Source organism: Triturus cristatus, chromosome 2_1 (assembly GCF_964204655.1).
Source record: "Triturus cristatus chromosome 2_1, aTriCri1.1, whole genome shotgun sequence".
Lineage (NCBI taxonomy): Eukaryota > Metazoa > Chordata > Amphibia > Caudata > Salamandridae > Triturus > Triturus cristatus.
The window spans coordinates 123,772,076-123,799,707 of NC_140581.1; the positions used below are offsets into that span (position 1 = coordinate 123,772,076).

Sequence of the window (27,632 nt, forward strand, 5' to 3'; positions counted from 1 at the left end):
TGGTACACATTCGATTTACCTTGGGAATGTCAAATCCTGAGTTGATGTGGCAGGTTACAAATCTGTGGTGCAGATCCCTATTGTGGATGCGTTGGTCCACCGAACTCACGCCAGGCTCAAATCGTCCTTTGTCTGGTACCCTAGCCTCTTTGAACAGAGATTGTTCACAAAAACAGTCGTAAAGCTGGCGAGTTTTAGAGATACTTGAGAGTTAATGAACCTTGCTTATTGGTACAGTTTCTAGCACTTAAATGCTTCTTTGACCTTCCTGTGAATCATGTGGGTTTGTAGAATGTAAAGTACTGACTGGATACAGGCTGTGTTGCGTTTACTGTTATGCTGTTGACAATCTGCTTCCACATCCTGGAGCAAGTCTTGAACCTTTCTACCTTTCAAGAGTTGGGCAACTGAAGGGACTAACTTGTTATTCGTTTTGAATGTTATTATATTAGTGACTCTTGAACAACACAGGCATATGACCCCCTCCACAGGATGCTGACCATTAACTGCTAAGTGCCCTTGCATCCCCCTAAAAGGTCTCATATCTCCCTTTATATACTTAAGATGGATTCAAGAGATTTCTATTTCATGCATTCATGAAATTCTCTCTTCACAGGTCAAATAGTTAACCTAAAAGGGGCATTTTCTAGAGGTGGTTTAAAAAATAAAATAATTTAGGGAGCGATTTTGTATCAGTGCCTTTTATTTCTGAGTTAAAGAATTCTAGGGAAATGTTTAAGACCTCCTGGTACTCCAATCTTTAAGGACTTGTAAAGAAATCCAAAACAAGGTCCCAACACGAACTATCAGTGCTTTCTTGATGTTTGACTAATGCAGATACAGCAGGCTCGAATTTTTTATTTATTTATTTTTTGTCCAAAAATTGATGTTAAAGCATGTCTCAATATCGAAGTACGGATTTACATTGAAACATACTACGGATTCTGGCCACTAACCTCTTCACCTAGAACAGTCAATCTTTTTTTAGCTCCAAGAAACAGCACCTTCTACTGTCAGAAGCTGCATGGTTCCTCGGCCAGTGACAACTATACCAATACATTTTTACCTCTCCAGTGTGTCCAGTACCATCGCTGCCTCTCCACCAAGGTGTATTTGTATATCCTTGAACTTAGAAGTCACAGGAGAGTTTTTGCACACACAAGCACATTACAAAGCTTCTTGAATCCTGTCATTTTTGACAGAATTTTCCCGCAAAGCTCCTACAGTCTGCAAACTGTCACCCCCTAAACATGGGTATTTTACTACTTGGAGTCATGGAATGCTTCAGCCACCTCTAGGCCAGGGATTTGCCGCCCCCAATCCACTTCTGCAGAACTGATTCAGACACTTGTCCCACTGTGGCTACTTGTCAGACGGGCAATGATACAAAAAACTCCAGCATCTAAAGGTAGCCGTGGACCAGATTTTTGGTTACTCACCAGATCCCTGTGGAGCACCTTCTTGATCCCTAGGATTTGTGGGGACCTCCAGTTGGTTTACTGTTGGTAGATAGGTATTCACACCAACTGTTCCCCTCGACCTCTTGACAGAGGCTGAACCCCGTAACAGATTTCGGCCTGTTGGCTCTGACCCTGACACCATGCATGTTCCCTTCTTAAGCGCCACGAACAACACCACTTTCATGTGTGACTGCAGCTACAGACACCGACGTAAACGTAGTTGATAGCTGCATTGGACTCTAGAGCCAGCCTCTTGGTGGCCAGAGCTCTGCCACTCCGAACAGGTGACCTTCACCCCACAATATAATGTTGAAGAGATGATAACCAATATGATTTTGTAAATCTTTTCGATGACCTCGAAGACCAGTGTGCCGGGCACATCCCCAGACATTGGCCTCCCCTACCAAATCCAGCCACGGCCACTGAAGAGTCTCTATATCCTTAACAGTTATTTGGAGAGCGGATAAGGTTCTTGACCAACCGTATCCTAATAGTCTTACAGAGGTCCTCAACAAAGCACAGTTCAACCAGGAACTTTTCCTCCCAGTTAATGAGACCCAGACGGATATTTTGGTATGCACCTGGGCAAAGCTAGAATCTTTCCTTCCACTAGAGAGCATCATTTCAGATCAATGGGCGTTCCAGATGGTGCTACATGGATGCTTCCTACCTTTCATCTCATCACCTGGATATTTTACCCACACCACAACAATTCCCATAGGAGTACTACTTGTCAATACTCCACGAAGCAGTTAAGGTTCTCTTGGCTAAGGGAGCAGTAGGAAGGGGGCCAGCATCAGAGATTTGGACTCGTTGCTGGTCCTGTTATTTCCTGGTACGGTCTGAGGCCTTCGCCCCATCCTCAATCTGTGTCATGTTGAAGATGCTCACTCTGGCCTATGTTCTGTCTGGACCTAGGAGAGTAAATGGCAGCGTTAGACTTGCAGAACACATCTGTTCGAGGCATATGAGCTGCAGATCACACACTAGGATAGTAGATCGCCATCTGGTGTTGGGCTCGGATGCTTGCAGGTTGTTGTTGTCTTTGGAAGAAGTGTTTGTGGTCACGAGATAGTTGACTTCTCCCTTGGACGACAGTGCGCATGGGCATCAACTCCATCATTAGATTGTTTGTTTTTTCCGCCATTGGGTTTGGAAGCAACTTTTCCGCTCCGGTTGGAAATCTAAATACCAAGCTTTTCGAAGCGCCAAACTTCCACAAAACATTGAAGCACCTTCATTCTCGACATCTATTTCATCGGTTCGATTCCGGTCGTCTACGCGGGCCGCTGAGCCTATCCACGCTGTGAGGCCTACGGCTCACGGAAAGGACGCCTTTCAAAAAATGCCCCCAGTGTGGAGCAAAATTTCCGCACAGTGACCACCACAAAGTCTGCAACCTGTACCTATCGCCTGAACACGACGAGTCCAGCTGTCCAGCCTGCGCATCCTTTCGATCCAAAAAGACCATTCGAGATTGAAGGGCTCGAAGACACATCATGGCACAGAGAACAGCTCCGGAACCAGAGGACATCTTTGATGAAGGCCCTGATGTCCCGGAAGAAGAATCCAAGGATCTACAAATCATCTCCGAAGCAGATGACTCAGACGACCCCATCACTCCTGGGCAACGTGTGAGTACTACTGCCCCTGCCCCAACCCCTCCAAAACCAAAGGCATTGGTCAAGACTTTGCCTGCTGGCCCCAGTCGAGACCGAAAACATCCTTCAGAAGCCCCGCCTCTGGGCTCGGCTCCGAAGAAACATAAGCCTTCCGGTAGCTCGGGACCGAGCAAACCGCATGTCATTGTTCAACCGGCACCTTCGGCATCGAAGACAAAACACCACTCGGCACCAAAATCTGCTCCGACGCCTTCGGCCCCGAAAACACCAAGGCCAATAGATAAACCGGCACCGAAGGTTCCCAAGCCTAAAGATACAACTTAGGCTCCGAAACCATCATCGGCACCGAAACCAACGGCTAAGGACTCCCATACACCTCCTAAAGCCAAAAACTCCACCGATCAATCGAAACCTCGATCGGAACCGAAAAAATCGGCACCAAAGACTGTTCCCGAGGAACAAAAACTTTTTCATCCAGATCCCATCGACCCAAGGCAGAAAAAGATTTATATTAACCCGAAGACTGGACATGTCACTGCAGCGCCATGTAAAAAATGGAAACTGGACACACCACCTGCCCCAGTTCCTATAAACAGGAAGGACTCTGCAACATCGCCTATGCCCCCTTCCTCTCCTATACTGCCTTCTAACCCACCCCCTCTGCCAACACCACCTGTACCCTCTCCATCACATACACCACCTCCACGGGATGATGATGATGACCTAGGGGGTTGGGGTAACCCTAATGATCCGTTCACGGATCCAGATACCTCACCACTTGATGATTGGGCATTCCCTCTACCAGACATGCCTGACCCTCCACCATATCCCTCCAAACCATCACCTCCAGACGATCACCTGGGGTTTGGCCACTTATTAAATAGAGCGGAACTTTACCACGGCGTCACAATGCACTCCGACGCACCAGAGGAAGACTTCCTATTAGACACTTTTGAACAATCTCAAAAGTCTGTACAAATTCTGCCTATGATTAAAGGAGTCATAAAACACGCCCCCAAGGTATTTAAATACCCCGTCCGGGCCAGGGTTCTTAACCCGAGGATAGAAAAGAAATATAGGCCTACCCCTGAAGACCCTAATTACATCAAAGGGCAGCTCCCTTTGGATTCTTTGGTCGTTTCCAATGCTAGGAAACGCGCCAACTCCCAAACCATAGGAGATACACCACCCCCCACCAAAGAATCCAAACTGTTAGAAGCCTCTGGCAAAAGAGTAGCAGCACAAGCCGCTAATCATTGGCGTATTGCCAACACCCAAGCCCTACTAGCACGCTATGACAGGGCCCACTAGGACCAGTTAGAGAATCTATTACAACATCTGCCAGACCAATATAAAACCCAGGCAAATTACCTTATCCAAGAAGAAAAACTTATTTCAAATGAGTCAATTAAATGTGCGCTTGACGCCGCAGACACCGCCTCTAGAGCAATTAACACCAGTGTGCTCCTTAGACGACACGCCTGGCTACGCATTTCAGGCTTTAAGCCAGAGGTACAAACTACCATACTTAGTCAGCCATTCAACCAGGAACAGCTATTTGGGCCAGCAGTAGACACTGCCCTTGAAAAAATGAAGGACACCGAGACTGCAAAGTCCATGGGAGCATTACAGTCTCCACAACCACGTGGCTCCTTTCGGCCCTCCTTCTACAGAGGAGCCTCCAAAAATATGGGAGCGGACACCTCCTCTACATTCAAAGCCGCTACACAAACATTCCCCAGTAGAGGATATTTTAGAGGCAGATACAGAGGAAACCACAACAAGGGGCGAGGTCGAAGTAATAACAACACTCGTACCTCCCCTGCCACAAAACAGTGACTTTCCTCCACTCCCCCCAGACCATTCCACTCCAGTCTGGGGAAGACTAAAACAGTTCCTACCTGTCTGGAACTCCATCACAACAGACAAGTGGGTAAGACAAATTATCCAGTATGGTTACTGCCTGGAACTCACAACTACCCCCCCACATATACCACCCAAACAGCGTTCCATGTCACCAGACCATCTTGCGCTCCTCAAACAAGAGGTGCTCTCATTGCTTCAAAAACACGCAATAGAACCAGTTCCCTTAGAACATCAGGGTACAGGGGTATACTCACTGTACTTCCTAATCCCCAAAAAGGACGGGACTCTAAGACCAATACTCGACCTCAGACCCCTAAATCTGTATATAAACTCAGATCAACAAGTGTTCCCACTACTGCAACAAGGCGATTTCCTTGCCACACTAGATCTCAAGGACGCCTACTTCCACATTCCCATACATCCGGCCCACAGGAAGTATCTAAGGTTTGTGGTGGACGGACAACACTACCAGTTTACAGTCCTTTCATTCGGGGGTAACAACCACGCCCAGAGTATTCACAAAATGTCTGGCAGTAGTAGCAGCACATCTCAGAAGACAACAAATTCATGTCTTCCCGTATCTAGACGACTGGCTAATACAAGCTAAGTCATTCAACAAATGTGTTCTACACACTCACCAAACCATCCAAATCTTACACAACTTGGGATTCACAATCAACTATCCCAAATCTTATCTCCAACCCTCTCATATACATCAGTATCTAAGAGCCACCATAAACACCTCCACAGCCCAAGCATATCCCACCTCAGCTAGGATAGCCAAAATACAAGCTCTTATCACAAAATTTCACATACAACACTCTCTTCCAGCAAGAGTTTTCATGCAACTCATAGGCATGATGGCGTCATGCATCTTCATTGTGCCTTATGCAAGACTTCAAATGCGTCCCTTGCAAGAATGTCTAGCACGTCGGTGGAACCAGGCTCACGGACAACTCACAGATCTGGTGTTGGTAGACAGCCGCACACATCGCTCTCTGAAATGGTGGAACATAACAAACCTGTCCGAAGGGCGGCCGTTCCTAGAGCCTCTTCCACAGATAGTGCTGACAACGGACGCATCACTCACAGGATGGGAAGCCCATCTCCTCGGACACACCACTCAGGGCAAATGGACCACTCAACAGAAAGTGCTCCATATCAATTACCTGGAACTGCTAGCAGTGTTCCTAGCACTAAAATCATTCCAACTACATCTCCAGAACAAAACTGTCCTCATCCGGACAGACAACATGACAGCCATGTATTACATACAAAAACAAGGAGGCACACATTCTCTCCAGCTGTCCCAGCTCGCACAGAACATTTGGAGATGGGCCATTCCCCAGAAAATAGATCTACTTGCAGAACACCTTCCAGGGGTTCACAATCAGATTGCCGATCTGTTAAGTCGACAAACGCAACAGATCCACGAATGGGAACTACATCCCCAAGTCCTACTGCCCTTTTTCCAACAATGGGGCCAACCAGATCTAGATCTGTTCGCCACACACGAAAACGCAAAATGTGCAACCTTCGCCGCCAGATTTCCCCACCCGGAGTCAAAGGGCAATGCGATATGGATGAACTGGTCAGGCAGATTTGCGTACGCTTTTCTGACTCTCCCACTCTTTCTATTAGTGGTACGCAAGCTCGGGCAACAGTCTCTCAAACTGATCCTAGTGGCTCCCACATGGGCACGCCAGCCGTGGTTCCCAACACTACTGGAACTCTCGCTAGTTCCACACCAAAAACTACATCTCTCCCCGTCCTTATTAACCCAGAACCATGGAGAAATCGGACCCCCAGATCCAGGTCAACTGAATCTGGCGAACTGGCTCCTGAAGTCCTAGAGTTCGGTTACCTCAACCTGCCACCAGACTGCATGAACATTATAAAAGAGGCCAGAAGACCTACCACTAGAGCTTGCTATGCTGCAAAATGGAAAAGATTTGCCATTTATTGCACTAACAATCATATAAACCCACTGGATGCATCCATCCAGGACATCATTTGCTACTTACTACACTTGCAAAGATGTAATTTGGCATACTCATCCATACGTCTCCACCTAGCAGCATTAGCAGCCTACTTACAAAATCGACAACACTTGTCACTCTTTAGAGTCCCTGCAATCAAAGCCTTCATGGAAGGACTTAAAAGGATTATTCCTCCCAGATTACCACCCTCTCTAGAGTGGAATCTAAACATTGTTCTTACCAGGCTCATGGGACCCCCATTTGAACCTCTGCATAAATGCCAACTACAGTTCCCAACATGGAAAGTGGCTTTCCTTATCGCCATCACATCCCTCAGAAGGGTAAGTGAAATCCAGGCTTTAACCATACAAGAACCATTCTTACAATTACACCGTAACAAAGTGGTTCTTAGGACAAATCCGAAATTCCTTCCAAAAGTCATATCTCCGTTCCATCTTAACCAATCAGTAGAGTTACCAGTGTTCTTCCCAAATCCAGACTCGGTAGCTGAAAGAGCTCTTCATACCTTACTTTACTACATTGACAGAACCAAATTTTTCCGCAAAACAATTGTTTGTAGCTTTCTTTCCACCACATAAAGGTAACCCCATTTCCAAATCTGGGATAGCTAGGTGGATAGTTAAATGTACCCAAATATGCTACCACAAAGCTAAACGCACACTAACGGTTTCCTAGAGCGCATTCCACACGCAAAATAGGGGCTTCCATGGCATTCTTAGGAAACATTCCCTTAGAAGATATTTGTAAAGGCAGCCACATGGTCTACAACACGCACCTTCATTAAACACTATTGTGTTGATGTGCAAGCAAAGCAACAAGCTTCTGTGGGACAGGCTGTCCTTAAAACTTTATGTTCGAGGCATATGAGCTGCAGATTACACACTTGTGCATAGATCGCCATCTGGTGTTGGGCCCGGATGTTTGCAGTTGTTTTTCCTCTTGGAAAGTCTTTGGAAGTCACGAGGTCGGTGACTCCTTCGGATCGTATTGCGCATAGGCTTCGGCTCCATCCTCAGATTGTTTTTTTCCCCATCGGGCTCGGATGTGATCTTCGCGCTCCGGTTCCGGACAGCTTCCAGTTCTCCAGTCGACGCACAATCCTCACCCTAATTCGCGGTATTGTTTCGATCGCGATCTCCACACTCGGCGCGACTCATCGATCAAGACATTCGATTCCAGTCGTCGACGACGGCCTTCGGGCCTACCCAAGCTCCGGTCCTGGCTAATGAAAAGGACTCCCTTCAAGAAGTGCCCTCGATGTAGGTCCAAATTCCACCACACTGATCTCCACGAAGTATGTAAACTCTGCCTCTCCCCTGAACACGAGGCATGAGACTGTCCGGCGTACAAGTCCTTCCGGTCCAAGAAAACCATTCGAGACCGAAGGGCACGAAAAACCATGGCACACTCGTCGACTGCGATTCCAGATGACCTCTTCGGAGAAGGCGTTGACGCCCCAGAAGAACACCACACCGACGAGGGCCTCGTCAGCGCCTCCGAAGCCGACAATTCAGATGTGGAGGACATCACTCCGGCACAGAGGGTCGTGAGTACCACCGAGCTCCATACCAAAACACTCTGCGCCGAAACCCAGCTCTAGCTCCTCGGTACCGACACCATCCCAGGAACCGACCAAAAAACACAAGGCCATCGACACCGATATCTCGAAGCCGAAAACCATCTCGGCACCGAGTAAACCAACAGCCCTTTCCAAACCGCATAGTTCCAAACAGCGGACTAGCACAGACTCTAAAACCAGAAAACCAACGGCCCGATGCCTTCGGCGCCGACGGACAAACAACCCTCGGAAGAGCTCTTTACACCGTATCCATTGCAAAAGACATTGATCAAGGACCCCAAAACCGGACACTTGATGCTCAGCATCAAAAAGAGACAGCTGGAAAAACCTGTCCCAGCTCCACCTCCAAAGAGGAAGGACTCTGCTACCTCCCCGTTCAGAATGCGTTCACCACCTCCTCCACCCCCCCCATCTCCACCTTCTCCACCCCCACCTCATCATTCTCCAACACCCTCTCCGGATCATGATGATAATGATAATGTCTCTGATGACGTCCCACAAGATATCTACCCTCCGAGACCATCCCCACCAGAAGACTCATTAGGGTTCATCCACTTACTCCAGAGGGCTGCACACTATCACAGGGTAGATCTCCATACCGACCCCGTGGAGGAGGACTTGCTTCTCGTTACCTTTGACACTACGCACAGGGCCACCTCCATACTGCCCATGCTCAAGGGAGTTATTAAACACGCGCCGGAGGTTTTTAAAGACCCAGTCAGAGCCAGGGTCATTAACCCGCGCATTGACAAAAAATATAAAGCTGCCCCTACAGATCCCTCCTACATCAGAGGGCCAGCACCTCTAGATTCCCTGGTAGTGTCTACAGCATGAAAGAGGGCCAACTCCCAAGCGTCAGGCGAAGCACCACCACCTGACAAAGAGTCAAAACTCTTGGACGCATCCGGCAAGCGCACTGCATCACAAGCTGCCAACATATGACGTATCACTAACACACAAGCGCTACTAGCAAGATATGACAGGGCCCATTATGACGAACTAGAAGCCATAATGAAACACCTCCCTGACAAATATAAAAATAGGGCAAATGAGTTAATTCAGGAAGGCAAAACCATCACCAATACCTCCATCCGTTGTGCCCTAGATGCAGCTGACACTACCTCCATGGCCATTAACACCAGCATCCTCCTCCGTCGCCATGCCTGGTTAAGGATCTCAGGCTTTAAACCAGAAGTGCAAGCTTCCATCCTGAACCACCCCTTTGACCAGGAACATCTGTTCGGCCCAAAAGTAGATGAGGCCCTTGAAAAAATGAAAAAAGACACTGATACACCAAAGTCTATGGAAGCCTTACAATCGCACCCTCCCAGCCGCTCTTCCTTTCGGAGCACATCCAGAGACTACTCCTCTGACACCGCTTCCACTTCATATAAGGCCCCTACCCAATCCACCTTTACAAAGGGTTACCAAAGAGGCGGCTACAGAGGCAACAATAATAGAGGCAGAGGCAAGACAGACACCACCCGCTCTGCCTCCGCACCTACCGAATGACTTCCCTCCCATCCCCCCAGACCATCCCACTCCGGTCGGGGGCAGACTCCAAATTTCCCTTCCTATCTGGACTACCATCACCTCAGACAAATGGGTAACACAAATAATTCGGTCAGGCTACTGCCTAGAACTAATATCTACCCCCCCAAACATTCCACCCAGACAACGCCCAATGTCACAGGAACATCTAACACTATTAAAGCAGGAGGTAATCTCCCTCCTACAAAAAGGGGCGATATAACACGTTCCTACCAACCAACAAAATATGAGGGTCTACTCCCTATATTTTCTCATACCAAAAAGGGACGAGACTCTACGGCCCATCCTAGACCTCAGGCCCCTAAACAGATACATACACTCAGACCACTTTTACATGGTAACACTTCAGCAGGTACTTCCACTGCTTTCCCACAACGATTTCCTGACCACTTTAGACCTAAAAGACGCCTATTTCCACATTCCTGTGCACAACGCTCACAGGAAGTTCCTCAGATTTGTAGTGGATGGCCAACACTACCAATTCAAAGTACTCTCATTTGGAGTCACAACAGCACCACGAGTATTCACCAAGTGCCTAGCAGTAGTGGCAGCACGCCTGCGGAGACAACACATCCATGTCTTTCCATAACTAGACGACTGGCTGATGAAAGCCTGCTCATAAAACCAGTGTACACAACACACACACGCCACTATCCAGCTACTTCATGAACTGGGCTTCAAAGTAAACCACGCAAAGTCCTATCTACAACCATCCTACATAAAACCATACCTCGGTGCCACCATAGCAATCTCAAGAGCGCTAGCCTACCCCAGTCCGGCCAGGATCACAAGCATTCAGGCTCCACGCGCAAAATTTATAACACAACACTCCCTTCCAGCTCGAGTGTTTATGCAACTAATAGGGATGATGGCCTCTTGCATATTCATAGTACCTCACGCAAGACTCCAGATGCGTCCTCTCCAAGAGTGCTTAGCGCGCCAATGGAAACAGGCCCAAGGTCAATTAACAGATCTGGTGTTGGTAGACGGTCGTACCCATCGCTCTCTGCAGTGGTGGACCACCAAAAACCTTTCCAAAGGGCGACCGTTCCTGGGCCCGGTTCCTCAGATAGTACTGACAACGGAAGCATCACTCTCCTGCTGGAGGGTAGATGGACACCTCAACAAACGTTACTCCACATCAACCATCTGGAGTTACTAGCCATCTTTTTAGCCCTAAAATCTTTTTAAACACAGATTACAGGCAAGGCAGTCCTAGTCCGCACAGACATGACAGCCATGTACTATATACAAAAACAAAGCGGCACTCACTCTCCACAGCTCTCTCAGCTAGCACAGAGCATATGGAGATGGGCTATACCCAAGAAAATATTTCTCCTAGCCCAACATGTCCCAGGAGTCCAAAACACCATAGCAGATCTGCTCAGCAGACAAACACAACAACTCCACGAGTGGGAACTCCACCCACATGTTCTTCACCCATACTTTCAAATGTGGGGGCATCCACAGATAGACCTCTTCGCCACCCACAAAAACGCCAAATGCCCAAGCTTTGCCGCCAGATATCCACACCCATTGTCCAAAGGCAATGCGATATGGATGAACTGTTCAGGCAGATTTGCATACTTTTCCGCCTCTCCCACTCATTCCACTAGTAGTGCGCAAACTACAACAACACTCCCTTACACTAATCCTAGTAGGTCCAACTTGGGCCAGACAACCGTGGTACACCACACTGCTGGAACTATTCGTAGTACCGCACCAAAAATTACACCTCTCTCCACACCTCTTAACCCAGAACCATGGAGAGATCAGGCACCCAGACCCAGCCCAGCTCAACCTTGCGATCTGGCTTCTGAAATCCTACAATTCGGTTACCTAAATCTTCCCCCTGACTGTATGAACGTCATCAAAGAAGCTAGGCGACCCACCACTAGAGCGTGCTACGCGGCCAAGTGGAAACGTTTTGTTGTCTATTGTCACAACAATACCATCAATCTCCTAGATGTGTCTATTCAGCACATCATATGCTATTTACTACATCTACAAAGATGCAATCTAGCCTATACGTCCATTAGACTGTACCTTGCAGCCATAGCAGCTTATCTACAAAACAGGCAACATCTATCACTCTTTAGAGTACCTGCATTAAAGCCTTCATGGAAGGCCTTAAAAGAATAATTCCCCTCAGAGTGCCACCCTCACCTGTGTGGAACTTAAATATCATTCTCACCAGACTAATGGGTCCTCCCTTCGAACCTCTACACAAATGTGAGCTTCAATTCCTAACCTGGAAAACCGCTTTTCTTGTAGCCATCTTGTAGCCATCACTTCCCTCAGAAGGGTCAGTGAAATACAAGCACTTACCATTCAAGAACCTTTTCTCCAAATGCACCAGAACAAGGTTGTTCTCTGTACCAACCCAAAATTCCTCCCTAAAGTCATTTCTCCCTTTCACCTAAACCAATCTGTAGAGCTACCAGTATTCTTCTCACAACCACAGACGGTTGCAGAAAGAGCTCTTCACACATTAGATGTCAAACGAGCCTTACTCTACTACATAGAGAGAACAGAACCTTTCCGTAAGACCAAACAACTGTTTGTCTTTCTCACCACCACACAAAGGCAACCCCATCTCCAAGTCGGGGATAGCTAGGTGGATTGTCAAATGCATTCAGATTTGCTACCACAAAGCAAAACTAACGCTATCCGTTCCCCCTAAACCCCACTCTACACGTAAAATAGGGGCTTTAATGGCATTTTTAGGGAACATCCCATTAGATGATATCTGCAGAGCAGCTACATGGTCAACACCTCACACTTTCACTAAATACTATTGTGTAGATGTGCAAACTAAGCAACAGGCAAGTGTGGGCCAGGCTGTACTCCGAACATTATTTCAAACCACTGCAACAGATATGGGTAGTCGCCGCTAAGGATGGGTACTGCTATATAATCTATTCACAAGTGTGTAATCTGCAGCTCATATGCCTCGAACGGAATATGCTACTATGCACCTGTTCTTGGCATGTAGAGCTGCAGATCTACACACACCCACCTGCCTCTCCGGCTGCCTTTACCTCTTACAGTCTATCTTATTTAGATACAACACACATGGGCATCTTCCCTGTTATTACTATGCTCCATCTTTCCCTGCTGGCGAAAAACAATCTGAGGATGGAGCCGAAGCCCATGCGCAATACGTTCCAAAGGAGGAGTCACCAACCTTGTGACTTCCAAAGACTTTCCAAGAGGAAAAAACAACTGCAAACATCCGGGCCCAACACCAGATGGTGATCTATTATCCTAGTGTGTGTCTCTGCAGCGCTACATGCCAAGAACAGATGCTTACTGGTAAGTAGCATATTCCTTTCACATCCCTGTCCTGATGTCCCTTAGATGTTAACTGGGGTTTCAGGTAGGCCAAGAGCGCTTTCAGTTCTCTCTGCTCCCCTTTAGCCATACCAGCGCGCCTTGGGTGCTAGTGGTGGTCGCAGCCCATCTGCGGAGGTTGGCAATAAGTCTTCTCATTCCTCTGACTGGCTGATGAAAGTGCCTCACAGGAGTCCGTCATATGCTGCCTCCAGGCAACGGCTTGCCTTTTGACATTGTTTGGACTCTGTGGTTCCTGCTGTATTTGTGCCACAACACCGTTTTGCCCCCCCCAACACTTTCTCCTTCACATTTCATATCCTTCGCTGCCTCCTTGCTTCTCCTTCATTTTTTCATTAGTTGATTTGAGAACCCTCTGTACATGAAGAGGTTTTTGGGGCTCTACCTACTCTGTGGTAGTTTCTGAAAACAAGGATTAACCAAGAATGTTTTTGAAAGCGAAGGAAGTTAATTACTCTGCTAAGATTTAGCAGCTGAGAGACCTGACTCGGTGAGGCTTGATAGTGTGCGTGGCTCAGGGAGGCACGGCACCGCTAATGGTAGGTAGGTAGGTAGGTAAAGCTTTATTCGATAAAAAATATCATAAAAGCACAACATACAGTAATATAAAAAAGATCAAGTTAGACGATAAAAGAATCGATCAATCATAGGTATGTCTAAAAGGACTATAAAACTAGATAAAAACAATATGTGCAAAGTACAAGAAGCTTGAGGACCCAAAATTCATTATAGTGGATAAATAACAAGTAATAAAAACAGACCACATAGGTAATTTAGTGCATATGAAGGGTGAGTTTTTTCTTCCGCAATAGCCAAGCACAACCCAGTTACTTGGCAATGCCACAGACAATGGTGAGGGACGAGATATCTGTTTGTAGAATGCGTAACACAATACGGTAGTCACGACTACCGAGCATTCTGCAGATCGGCTTCAGCCACTTGGCTCTTGCTCTTCTGTAGTGGAAACAGGCAGATAAAAAGTGGGGAATAGACTCTTTGGGTGCTGTACAACTCGGGCAGCCAACAGATGGTGGGGGGGGGGAATCCCTTCCAACCAGCGGTAACACAATCAGGGGTGTGGAATTTTCCAAATAATCTACTTGTCCAAGGGACAAAATGCAACTGAGATCTACATGTCCTGGAAAATCCACTTGTCCCACCTACTTCCGTCCCACATCAAACATAAGGGCTCCGGCTGACAGAGAAACATTAATATAGTTTTGTTTTATTAAAATCAGTAAACCATTTAAATGCTGTGCAATAATAATGCTTAAGAAATACTTGACAAGCGATATTATCCCTTTTAAACATATAGAAACCCCCCCCTGTTTCACACAAGCACAGTCAAGAGTGATCTAGTTGTGTTCATTGGCAGAGCTCTGCATATCTATTTGTATAAACTAGCACATACCAAATGAACACACCACCAGGATTGAACTCCTGTCAAGCGAAATCAGCATTTTCTCTTCTTCTTTAATGGTAGTACCTTTCATATCTTCCTCACCACCTCCCGATTTCACTTGTTTCCAATATTCTAGCCCGAGTTATTTTAAGACTTTGACTATGCTTGCATATGACCTCGAGAGTGAGACTGTCTCTGAGAATGTATTTTTAATAAAAGAATTACTTTTTTTTGCAGTTTAATAGCGCAAACTCGACCTGAACATATTGGAGCGCTTTAGATGAGCGCCAGTTACATTACTACACTTAGTTAAGCAGCGCCCTTCCGTACCAAATAAGCACGCGCCTGCAGTTAACTTTATTATGCCACTGCATGCGCTTTCCTTTCCTCACGCCTCCACGTGCTCCATCTGAGGTTTTTAATCTGCTACTGTATGCGCGCCTCTATCTTCTCCCCATGCCAGCGCTGCCACACTTTATGGCGCCGGAATATTAAGCTGATTAATTGCCCAGCCAAAACACAAGCACCATAGATGCCTCCTTGGTGGTGGAATTGGAGAGCCTTTTGTGACCTTTTGCGATGGAGGGAGCGTTCTTCAGCAGAAATACTGATTTCCAATACTGGTCACAACGAGCATTACGTAAAGCCTTCAGCATCAGAACATTGAGGCGGCTACTTTCGCTTTCGAAAATCAAATGTATTTTTAACCCCCGCAGATGAAGTCCAGGCACTAATCATTATCCTAAATCCTGCAAAGAGCCAAGGCTGATGAACCTCCTACCAATCGGCACCAGACAGTTTTAAAATCCAAACCTTGTGCAGAAACCATTAATTCCGAGCCTGTTCTCGCCACTTCGCAAAGAAATCAGCGGTCCCGCCAGAGTGTGAGGTATCAAACAGTGAGAAGAGGACTGTCTGGTTTAATTTAATTTAAATATTTGTAAAGCACATGTCTGTTACTGGGGTACTGTTTTTCTGGCGCTAGGAGTTTTTCATAATTGAGATAGGAGTCTTTTAAATAAATATAACACACACGTTTTCATCGCTCTGTTGAAACCTTCCTCCATCCGAGTGGTGCACATTAGTGGGAGGGCGTACACGGTGGATTTAGAAGTGAAAAGGAATATGGAAAACTCTGAAGGGAGAGGGAACACGCAGGGTTGTTGGTGCAGAGGGAAGAAGCGGTAAATTACCCGTACATCTTTAAAAACATATTTCATTCTTAATTGGAAATCTGCCCTGTTTGTGAAGGTAACAAGTGCATTATGGGCGAGGAGGTTTTGACGGAGCAGCCCTGTCAGAAGGTAGGTGAAGGTATTTCATGTCATTACACCTTGAAGGACCAGGGGGTTGGGGAGGTTTCAGTCACTATGTATGCAGTGCGCCGTCGGCGATAAATTTAATTTGGACTCTGGTTAGCAAAACATTACGCACTCATGTTTGTTTCAGTTCCTTAATGCAGCCCTTTAGCAATCCCGTTTGGGCGGATGTACCCTGACACCAATCAATGAGAACATCTATCAGCAAGGGGAAATGAAAAGCAGTCCCGTGAAAGCAGAGGCTCTTGATTGCATTGTGAAGCATGTTGTGCGCTGGGCCAAATCATGATTCAGACACCGACAGGTGGGGATGACACTGTCAAATGGGTTTCTCGGGGCTGTAAATAGTTAATTTACAAAGTTTGTGAATTAAATCTTATTCAGAACATACTACGCGGCGCACAGTTTGGGAACAACTGCACTAATGTGATGCAACTTGATATGTGCAGTGCCCATGCCGCCCGCAATGTCAAGGGAACAGTTGGGTCCTTTTACAATTATGAAAGAAACTGCAGCGAAGACGCAGAGGCGCCGCTGCAGTTTTAAAAAAAATGCGTACAACGGGCTAAATTAAGCCCGAAAAATAGGCACTGGCCAATTGAGCATTTTCTCACACAAATGGGATAGATATCGCCCATTTGTGAGACAAATTGCCCAATCTGTGTCAGACATCTGGTATGAAAGGGAGTTTTAATCCACTCTGCATACCAATAGAAACGTGCGCAGTCGGCAGTAGCAGCGATGAGCCCGCACTTTCTGCAGCCGCAATGACGCCACATTAGAGACGGTCCGTCAGCAGGCAGACAAGTTGTATTACAATATTTCAGTGCAATTTGTATGCACGCTGGGCAAAATAACACTAGCAGTGGTGACGGGCGCTATGGCAGTGATTCATTTTACCTCAGAAATGTAATTGCCTTGCTCGCGGCGGTCTCGAAGTTCAACTGCTTGCCGAGACTGAGTGACGATTCACTCCGCAGCCAATCACTGGCTAGAGCCCAGTGAAGTCATGGGCTGCTAGCCAATCAGAGGCCTCCAAAGGCTCTCGGCAAGCTTGTTTGATTGGCTGTGAGCTCCAGAGTGCCCACAGCCTATTTTCTTTACGTGATTTAATGTCTGCTTGTCCGTTGGACAAAATAGACATTAAATCTTCTTGCCCACGTATAAAAACTACATGGTTCGGGCGTCGGGCGATATGATTCCCCCACCCCTGCACAATTAAGAGGAAGGGACCCCAATCTGAAGCGCACGTACAGTGATCTATCCAGTGGAGTCTGAATAAAGTCAAGATAGGGTTCCAATTTGCAAAGGGCTTATGCTCAAAAAATGCTTCGCTCAACTTCCCCATGTTTACATTGTTCAGCTCTCTTGTATTGACCCAACTCCAATAAGCCTTCTTAAGGTCCTGTTTCGAAGGGGGTATCTGGGATTCCCAGCAGTCTTCATAGCCAATGGATCTCAGTGTTTGTTTTACATGAGAGATCCACTTTAGCCTCCTCCCAGTATCCACTAATATAAGTTCACTTAGGCCTGCAGCGTATTTGGCAAGTTCCGGTGTCCGTCGCAGTCTTGCCCAGAATAGTACAGGTCGGAGACGTGCAATGTCCTGAATGGAGTGTCTGCCTAAATCATAAAACAAGGGTTTTAGTGGAGATGAAGTGGGAACAGAGAAGATTCCTCATAAATTTGTTCTTGGACACGACCAGGTCATGGATGTTTTCATAGCCCCAAATTTCCGCCCCATACATAGAGCTAGATAATGCCTGTGCTTCATAAACCACAAGGGCCGGTGCCACTGGTCGACTAGTAGAGAGATGTTGTTCTCTAATAATGGCACCAGATACCCTCTTGTGGCATAGGAGCATCTTGGTCAGGTGCGAGCTCCACTTCATCCCTTTTGCAATGCGTATGCCTAAATAGTCGAAGGAATCCACGATGTCCAACGGTGTACCATCCAGACTAAAGGCATATCTAAAACGTCTCGGAGGATTAATAACCATTAATTTGGTTTTCTCTGTATTTATGATGAGACCATAGGACTTGCAAAAAGAATCAAACCTATTTAAAAAATTTTGTAGGCTAGCCGGGGATTTGGAAATCAGGAGAGTGTCATCGTTAACAGGAGAGTGGGAACTTTTTCACCAGCCAGGACTGGAGCATCAGCTGAGACCTCTCTAAGGAGATCCACCACCCCGTTGATGTATAAGGAGAACAGGGTGGGGGCTAAAACACAGCCCTGGCGTACCCCCCTGTTCACCGCGACACTCCCTGTAAGCTGGCCCTGGGCGCCCCATCTAACGTTAGCATGGTTGTTCTCGTGGAGAAGCTTTAAAAAGGCAAGGATCTCTTGAGGGACACCTAATTGAAATAAGACCTGCCACAGTCTTTGGCGGGGAATTAAGTCAAAAGCAGACTTTAGGTCTATAAAAGCTAAATATAAAGTGCCTTTGCCCAAAACTACCGCTTTCCAGTATATCATAAAAAATCTAAACTTGATCCATAGTGCCTACCTTTTGTCTAAAACCTGCTTGAAAATGCGATAGAACATTCCTATTCTCAATCCAACACCTCAATCTCATAAGGAGAACCCTGCCAACCACTTTCCGTATCACCGCTAATGTGTGCGCCCCTTCCTGGGGAGCCGTGGGGTGGTCGAGCGTACGGCAGGGCATGTAGGTTTCATTCTGGCCAAGGGTCTAAGGCCTCAAGATTTAAGGAGCTGTGTCCACTTCAGGCTGCTACTGAGTCATCCAGACAGACAATGGTGTACAGCGGCCAGGATTTAAAATTTGGAAAACTTCTTGGACTTATTCCTGGACTCTTCTTGGAATTCAGAAAATAAGAAGGTTACAGGTGTGTGGTTGAGGTGGCAGCAGCAGTGAAATAAGGACGAGGTAAGTCAATACTATGTGTGGTGCAAATGGAGGCAGAAGACTTGTTTGTCAGAATGGCGCCAACTGGAGTTGCTGGAGATAATTTGCTCATGGTGATTATATAGCAAGTCAGCTGACTGGATATTCCTGTGCTCATTCCCAGAACTGTTGAATTGGCAACCAATAACTTGGTCAGCCTTGCTTGAGCAGAGATTTCAGGGTGAGACAGGCTTACTGCTGTGCAGTTGGAGAGGTGGCATACCGAACTCTACAATCACCTAATTGGTTGTATAAGAAGACAAGAGGGTTCAGTTCATTAAAACATTGTTGAACTGGATGGTGTAAATGAAGACAGAAGTGAGTATAGGGACAGTGCTTTTTAACTTTTTTACCCATAGGTAAACTGTGGGGTTACCTTGCTTTAATTAGAGGTATGGGACTAATGAATTGACCATCTCTCACCCTCATAAGTCATTTTATTATGAAATTTAGCTTCAGTGAGTGAAATGGGTGGAGTCTTTGAAACTACGTACACCTCAACAGTAAAGACAATATTCATATAAGTTGTGAATCAGTCATAAACCTTTTTATAACTGTACAGCGAGTAGGAGCTGAGGCCGTACCAGGGATTCTGGACTTGTTGGACTTTGTGGATTGTGGCCTTTGTGGTTTTAGGGGGTTTTGTGTGCGAGGGCATGGTGGTAAGTCTCCTTGAATATAATCAAAACCCCAGTTATTGAGACATCACTTAACTAAACATTGAGATTGTAAACTAGGCAGTAAGGAAATCCTTATAAATAGGAAAATGCAAAGGAGACAAACCTAACTTAAGAATAGAAACCCCAATTTGGACGGAAGCAGGGAGTCAGGAGATGCAAGTTTTCGAGGAAGTCAAAAGGCGTGATGGCCTACTTGTGGAGTTACCAGAAACGAAAAGGGTAAACAGTAAAAGGAGGGGAAAAATCTATCCCATACCCTTGAAGAAATTGAAGAGACAAGATCAACCCCCTCAGTAAGGGCTTCAGTATCAACCTTTAAATAGCGGTAGCCTCCTAGGTATGTTTAGGACCCATAGAAATCTTGAATCTATTTCAGCTGAAGATATCAGTAGAGTTGATTTTTCTGACAAACAATGGGAAAGAAATAACCAAAATGGTATGTAATTCTAAATTGGTAAAAGATTTTCTGTCTAAAGATGAACACAAAGGATATCATATGAAGAAGTACAGTTGCCTAAGCAAGTGACCTTCCTCAAATGACTTAAATTGTCTGTAGAACAAATTAGACAAGTTGAGCAAGGTTTAAAAAAGTAGAAAAAGGCAGTTATTTAGAAGGGTGTACAATAACAGCAATAATCAAATCCTACATTCCTGGCAATCCAAACAATCCTATTGTGAGTTAATTGTAGTGGGAGTGTCTTGAGTGACGTAAATGAGGATATTATCTGAAAGAGACACGTTAGTGATAGATACCTTACCTTAGAACAGAGGTCTTCAATCTGTGGGGCGCGACCCCCAGGGGGGTCGTGGAGTCCTGGGAAGGGGGTCACAGATTCCCCAGCTTCAGTTGTTCCTGCAAAACGACAGGCTTCCTGGGAAGGCTAATTTAGATCGTTATCAGCTGCTTCCCTGAATGAAAGGCAAATGTGCCTTTCAGTTAATCTGCAAGTGTAAAAGATGCATGAGAGCAGTTCTGGCTCCTTGTGATGACAAAGATTTCTTAAATTGAGTGGAAGTGCAAAGAGTTAACAACTGGGCTGGAAAGTTCTTGCTTTTAATTTTAACTGCATTTCTACAACTCTTAGTGCCCCTAAAGAGGTGTTGAAGAGACAGTTATGTAAAAAAAATATTGCATTACATACCCTCTGGTATTATTCAAATCTATATTTTGAAAGCACCATTTTATGGTAAAACTATTTGCACGTTTTGAAGCATTCTATTTTACCCTATGTGTAATGCAGGTATAAAAAATTGACTTACATATTTGCTGTGCTTTCTGTCACAGGCTGTGACTTCGTAGTACTAAAAATGAACATCACTATTCTCCACTGCACCAATCAAGATTTAATTCTATGGTTCTCTGGTTACACACAGACCTCTGAAGTGCATTAACTAATAGAGGTTTCATAATGTACTACAGTGTATTTCTCACTGAGCAATAACTTTTTTTATGTATTTTTCATTTATGCTGCCCTTTATTTTATTTGTGGATACCTGATGGTGAAAGACCTAAAAACGTACAGAATATTTTGGGCTTATATATGAGAGGATTGCGCCGCCAGAGCATCACTTTTTTGATGCTCCGGCTGCGCAAGCGTCTCAAACATACTATGAGGTGACGCAAAGTCACCCTGCATGGCTTTGCATGGCCTCATAGATATGGAGTAAGACATAGCAGCGCAAGTCTATGCTTTGCCTTACTCTGCGTCAAGGAAGTGTTCCATGGGCTTTGCGTGTGGTTCCCACGCTAAGCCCATGGATTTCGATGCTGCCTCATATTTACAAAATCACGTAAACCTGGGGCAGCTCCAAAAACGGATGCCTCCCCAGTGGAGGTGTAACGGGGGGAGACATTTTTTCATTTCTCATCATTTTTTCCTCTTTCCATGTGTGCTGCATTCTGCAGCTCACATAGAAATAGGAAAATGCCCCTCTGGATTGTTTTGATGAAGGAAGGTGTCCCTTCCCGTACAAAAACAATCCTGCCTATGTTGGTGCTAGGCAGCAATTTGTGCGCCAATGCAAGGGAAAAGGACTGGAATGCACCATATTTCATAAATACACTGCATTCCTGCCCTTTCACATTGGCATAGGGCAGCACCACAAGAAGACTTGTGGCGCTGCCCTATGCCAATTCCTCATAAATGAGGCCCTTAGTTTTTAGCTACACCTTTGGCTACACCTCTACGCTCAATGACCTTTGGTTTGCTAAACACTGTTTAATATCATTTGCCCACAATAAAAATTATTTGCTGTGGTCATTGGGAGCTGTTTGAAATGGAGGTTTCTAGTTGGCAATGGTTTACACCTTTGTCCAATTAGGGACCCTTCCTTCTAGTCAGATCCGGACTGCGGTGTGGGATGGGGCGGTGTGTCGCAAGACTTAAGAGCAGTGCCCCAAAGCCACGGTGCAGTCACGTTGTCGAAGTCAGCTACGGCGTCGGTGAGACCAGGGTGGGGAGGTGAAGCGAAGTGGTGCGGAGTGCAGTGCCCACAGGTCACAGTGCAAGCACCTGCTCGGCCGCGGCGGTCGTCGTCAGTGAGACCAGGGTTGTGGTGCGAGATGCAGCGATCCCATCTGCGGTGCCTTCAGGACAGGGAGCCAGCGACTGAGTCATAGTTGGTTGCTTCCCCCCTCTGTGGCAACTGAAACCACGATTCTAGAGGTGGTACCAAACGTAGGTGAAGTCTTTGCGATCCCTGAGACTTCAGAACAGGAGGCAAGCTCTACTTCAAGCCCTTGAAGATACTGAGCACAAGTAACAAAAGTTCAGTCCAGTCCTTTCACTGCCCAAGGCAGAAGCAGCAACTTCAGGCCAACCCAACAAAGCAACAACACAGAAAAGAGGCAGCACTCCTCTTGGCAGTTCTTCCAGCTCTTCTCCTTGGCAGGTTCCTTGATTCCACCAAGTTCTAATGTTCTGGGGTTTGGGCCCCAATATTTATACTCAGTTTCTCTTTGTGCTTTTGGGCAGAGAGTGCCTGTACCAAGCCCGAACCAGTACTATCCTCTCTGCCCCAGCTTCCTGGCAGGAGATGGAGACAGCATTGTCCAAGGCAGGCCAGCCCATCTAGGCGCAAGGAAATCTTCTCCCATTACTCTAAATGCAGCCCAGGTTTATTCAGCTCATCCCTGACTCATCCAGGAAAGGCAGGGCACACCACGACCCCCCAGTGGCTGTCCGATGAGAATACACATCCCAGGCCATGTCACTCCAAAGTCAGACAGTCAATCCACAAACCCAGCAGAGGGACACAGGATCGCTAACCAAGAAAATATCCTACTTTCTAAAAGTGGTATTTTCAAACACAAACCATAAAAATAGTTTTTACTAAAAGATGCATTTTTATATTCTGAGTTCAGGCATACTAAACCCCATTTCTCTATCTTGTCCCAATGGGAAGATATACTTAAAATAAGTTATAAGTAAACTTCCATGCTATCCTATGGAACAGTTAGCCTTTTCATAGTAAAAAATGAAACACACTGTAATTCACAACAAGGACATGTCACACACACCAGTACATGTCCTACCTTTAATATACACGGCACCCTGCCCACAGGGGTACCTTGGGCCTTCCTTAGGGGTAACTTACATGTAAGAAAAGTAAAGATTAGGGCCTGGCAAGTGGGTGCACTTGCCAGGTCGACATGGCAGTTACAAACCGCACGCAAACACTGCAGTGGCAAGTCTGACAACCCTTTTCAGGGCTGCTTGGGTGAGTGGCACATTCAGTACTGCAGGCCCACCAGCTGCATTTGATTTACAGGCCCTGGCACCCTCAGTGCACTTACTAGTAAGTCAAACATGCCAATTATGGAAACACCAATCCATAATACAATTTACAATAGGAGCACTTGCACTTTAACACTGAACAACAGTGAGATAGTGCGCAGAGACTCTAAACCAGAAAAAAAGAGTAAAAAATAGGAGCTCAGAAAGGAACAAAACAGCGGAAACATGCCAGGTCTAACGGGCATTTATGGTTGTCAATAGATGTTGATGATGAGGAGTACCAGTTTCTAGAAAGTTTTGTCAGAAGGGGGTCCTTACGCCTAAAAAGGTTTGGCAAGGGGGTCTCGGCATCAAAAAGTTTGAAGACCTCTGCCTTAGAATTACCCCCAGGCGTCCGACTGGATCCGGAAAGTTTTCGTCAGCAGTACCCCTGCGCGTTGGCAGGCATTGTCGTACGGCTCTGCATACGTCGGTAGCGTCTTAGTCGCCGAGATGACGTCACTGGAGCTGCTTAGACACCAGTTTTTGACAGAGCTTTTTGAGACTTTTTGTCTTTGTTCTTTTGAGTCTCTGACTCCTGGTGTATAGGGATGCTTGGTTTTAAGTCCTGCAAGGCTTGTCCCTCTACTGCCTGGGGCACGACCACAACCCCTTGTCGTGCCCCGACTGCTGGGCCATGGCTCCGAAAACTTTGCGGGAGCGGTCCCGAAAGTTGCTTGAGTCGGCTCCGCGCCGTTCAAGGTTCCGGTCCCGTGGGAGATCGAGGGACCTGTCGCAGAGCCGCCACCATCGTTCGATGAAGTCTTCGCACTCGGGGTCAGGTAACATGAAGCACAAGATGTCGAAGAAGCGGCACGGCTGAGGGTGCGGGTGGTGCCATCCCCGCGGCTGCGGAGGAGCCTAGACAGTTGCCGACGGCCTACCCGCCTTTCCCAGGTCTGTAGGCGACTTTGGCCCAGCTGCAGGAATTCCGGTCTGCTATGACCTGCCTATTTGGCCCATCGGGCCCCACCGGCGCACCTTTGGGCCCCGTGGGCCATACCGGGGGTCCTCGTCCTCCTCCTTCGTCGCCGGCTCCGGCCCGACGTAGTCAACGGCGCCGGCCTCTGCACCTCAAGACCCCCGTGGATCCATGTCTGGATCACAGCTGATTCCGATTGGCCTCATACAGCCTCCACCGGTGGCGCAGGCCGGCGGACGCCATACCTGGCTTCCTTCCCGATGTGGACACTGTTTCGGAAGGGTGTCTATCGAAGCAGATTCCAACACCGATGGGGAATTTCTACCCTTTTATCCACCCACCTCCTTTCCTACCTGCTCCGCAGGTTACGGAGGACAGGGAGGACTGGGAGGGGTCTGAGGACCCTCTCGCAGCTCATTGCGAGTTAGAGCAGGACTGGGAAGAGGATTTGGAGGACGCAGGTGGACTGGATTTTTCTCCAGAACCAGGCGCACTTTCTCCTTCTAGCGTGTTTCGGTGGTGGGTGGTACTTATTCAGAGGTGTTGCATAGGGTGGACGAGGCTCTCCACCTCGATCTCCCTACAGTGGCCGTCAGGACTAACCTCCTGACAGAAGTGCTTCGGCCAGTGTCTTTCTCTGTGGAGCCGCTGCTGCCCTTCAATGACGCACTTTCGGATGTTCTTTTGGGCACCTTGTCCAGGCCCAACACAGGGGCTCCTGTGGATAGGAAGGTGGCCCGACGCCATCGCCCGGCCCCATTTTCCTCTCCCATCACCTTACCCCTGAGAGCCTGGGTGTCCAAACCTCTGCGTCCCCCAGCGCATTCTCTTCCGCACCTTCAGACAGGGAATCCAAGAACCTGGAGAACTTTGGGTAGAAGATATTCTCTTCCGCCAGTTCAGGTTTGCGGTCTGTGAACACTGCATGCCTCTTGGGCCGTTATTCCCACTCTGTGTGGGATACGGTGGCACAGGTGCTGCCTCAGTGTCCGGAAGAGGTCCGGACAGTGCTCTGTCAAACTATTGCAGAAGGGAGAGACTCAGCCAAGTTCATGATTCGTTGTGGCCTTGACACCGCCGACTCGCTGGGCAGAGCGATTTCCATGACATTGGTGCTACGCCGTCACGAGTGGCTGAGGACGGCTTTTCCGGGGATGTCCAGAACACTCTGATGGACATGCCCTTTGATGGCGCTCGCCTTTTTGGTGATAAGACAGATAGTGCGTTTTAAGGACTCACGGGTTATGGCTAAGTCCTAGGACCTTTCGGCCACGCACACTCCTTCTTCTTCTGCTTTTCGCTCCTTTTGTGGCCAAAGAGGCACGCCAGCACGTTTGTTTACGAGCCACAGGCCTGCGCAGTAACAGTCTCAGCTCTGACGTGGGACCCGCCGAGGTGGGTCACGGGGCCAGCGGGCGGGTCAGTCCACCACCGCCACTGCCTCCAAACATTCCTAGTCCGGTGTTTCAGGCCCACCAAATGCCAGTGGGTGGCAGGATTCAACATCACCTTCCCCACTGGCGCACCATCACTTCGGACAGGTGGGTTTTACAGATAGTCCGTAGGGGCTACTCCCTCCCCTCCGAGACTACCCCGCCAGCCATGCCACCTCAGTACCACCGCATGTCGGGGGATCACTTGGCACTTCTCCAGCAGGAAGTTGCGGCCCTCTTGGCCAAGGGGGCCATCAAGCGCGTTCCGATGCCAGAAGTGGGTCGTATTTGTTACTCCCACTACTTCTTGGTTCCAAAGAAGGACAAGGGCCTGCGTCCTACCTTAGACCTTTGGAACGTCAAGCGCTTCCTCTGGAAGAAGTTCAAGATGCTCACACTTGCTCAGGTCTTGTTTGCCCTAGACCCACAAGACTGGATGGTAGCGTTGGACTTGTAGGACGCTTATTTTCTTATCCCCGGCCCACCGGCTTTACCCGCCCTTCACGGTAGGCCACGAGCACTTTGTTTACTGTGCTCCCCTTTGGCCTTACCAGCACCCCTCTGGTGTTCACAAAAGTGATGGCGGTGGTCGCAGCTCATCTGCACAGATCAAGTGTTCCAGTCTTCCCCCCCATCTCGACGACTAACTGTTGAAGGTGGGCTTGCCCCAGGCTGTCTTCTCCCACCTCCAGACTACTCCCATCCTCCTGCATTTGCTGGGGTTCACCATCAACGTGCCGAAGTCACACCTGATCCCCTCACAGAAGCTCCTTTTCATCGGAGCGGTTCTGGACACAGCTCAGTTTCGGGCTTATCCTTTTGTGCAGTGAGTCCAGGATATTTGGGCTACGATTCCGATCTTTTAGCCTCTATCCCGGGTTTCCGTCAGAATGACCCTGAGGCTGCTGGGCCTCATGGCCTCTTGCATCCTTCTGGTGAAGTATGCCAGGTGGCATATGCGGGCTCTGCAATGGGACCTGAAGTTCCAGTGGGCGCAGCATCAAGGGGACCTGTCAGAGTACGTCCAGATCCCGGAGGGCACTGCACAGCAGTTGCAGTGTTGTTTGACGAACCAGCATTGGGTCAGCTGCAGATCACTCTCCCTTCCCCAACCACAGCACACAATGGTGACGGATGTGTCCCTTTTGGGGTGGGGCGGCCACATGGGAGAGGTAGAGATCAGAGGCCTCTGGTCGCCGGCGGAGGCCAGGCTCCTTATCAACCTTCGGGAGCTCCGGGCGATTCTACTTGCACTGAAGGCATTCCATCCCTCTGTCAAGGGGAGAGGTTTTCACAGACAACACCACCGCCATGTGGTACTGCAACAAGCAAGGCGGGGTGGGGCCATAGACCCTATGTCAGGAGGCTCTGCGTCATGGCTGGAACGTCAAGGCATTTCCTTGGTGGTTCAACAATTGGCAGGTCATTTGAATGCCAGGGTGGACGAACTCAGCCGCAGTTGCATGATGGATCGCAAATGGCATCTTCACTCGGAGGTGGCGCAAGGTCTCTTTCAACAGTGGGGAGAGTCTTGGTTAGATCTATTCGCCACCGAAGAGAACCCGCAATGTAAGCAGTTTTGCGCTTTCGAATTTCCAAGGCGGCACTCGCTCGCCGACGCTTTTTCGTCACGAATGGAGTTGTGGACTATTGTACGCCTTTCCGCCTATACCACTTCTACCCAGTGTGCTGAAGAAGATCAGGCGCGACCGGGCCCTAGTCATTCTTGTGGCCCCGGACTGGGCTTGAAGAGTTT

At 47.7% G+C, this 27,632-nt stretch overlaps 1 protein-coding gene across 6 annotated transcripts in view; it reads left to right on the forward strand.

Moving 5' to 3' along the window:
• The window catches only part of UBAP2 (ubiquitin associated protein 2), a 1,669,217-nt gene that overhangs the window by 309,917 nt on the left and 1,331,668 nt on the right, over positions 1–27,632 (forward strand). The window lies entirely within an intron of this gene.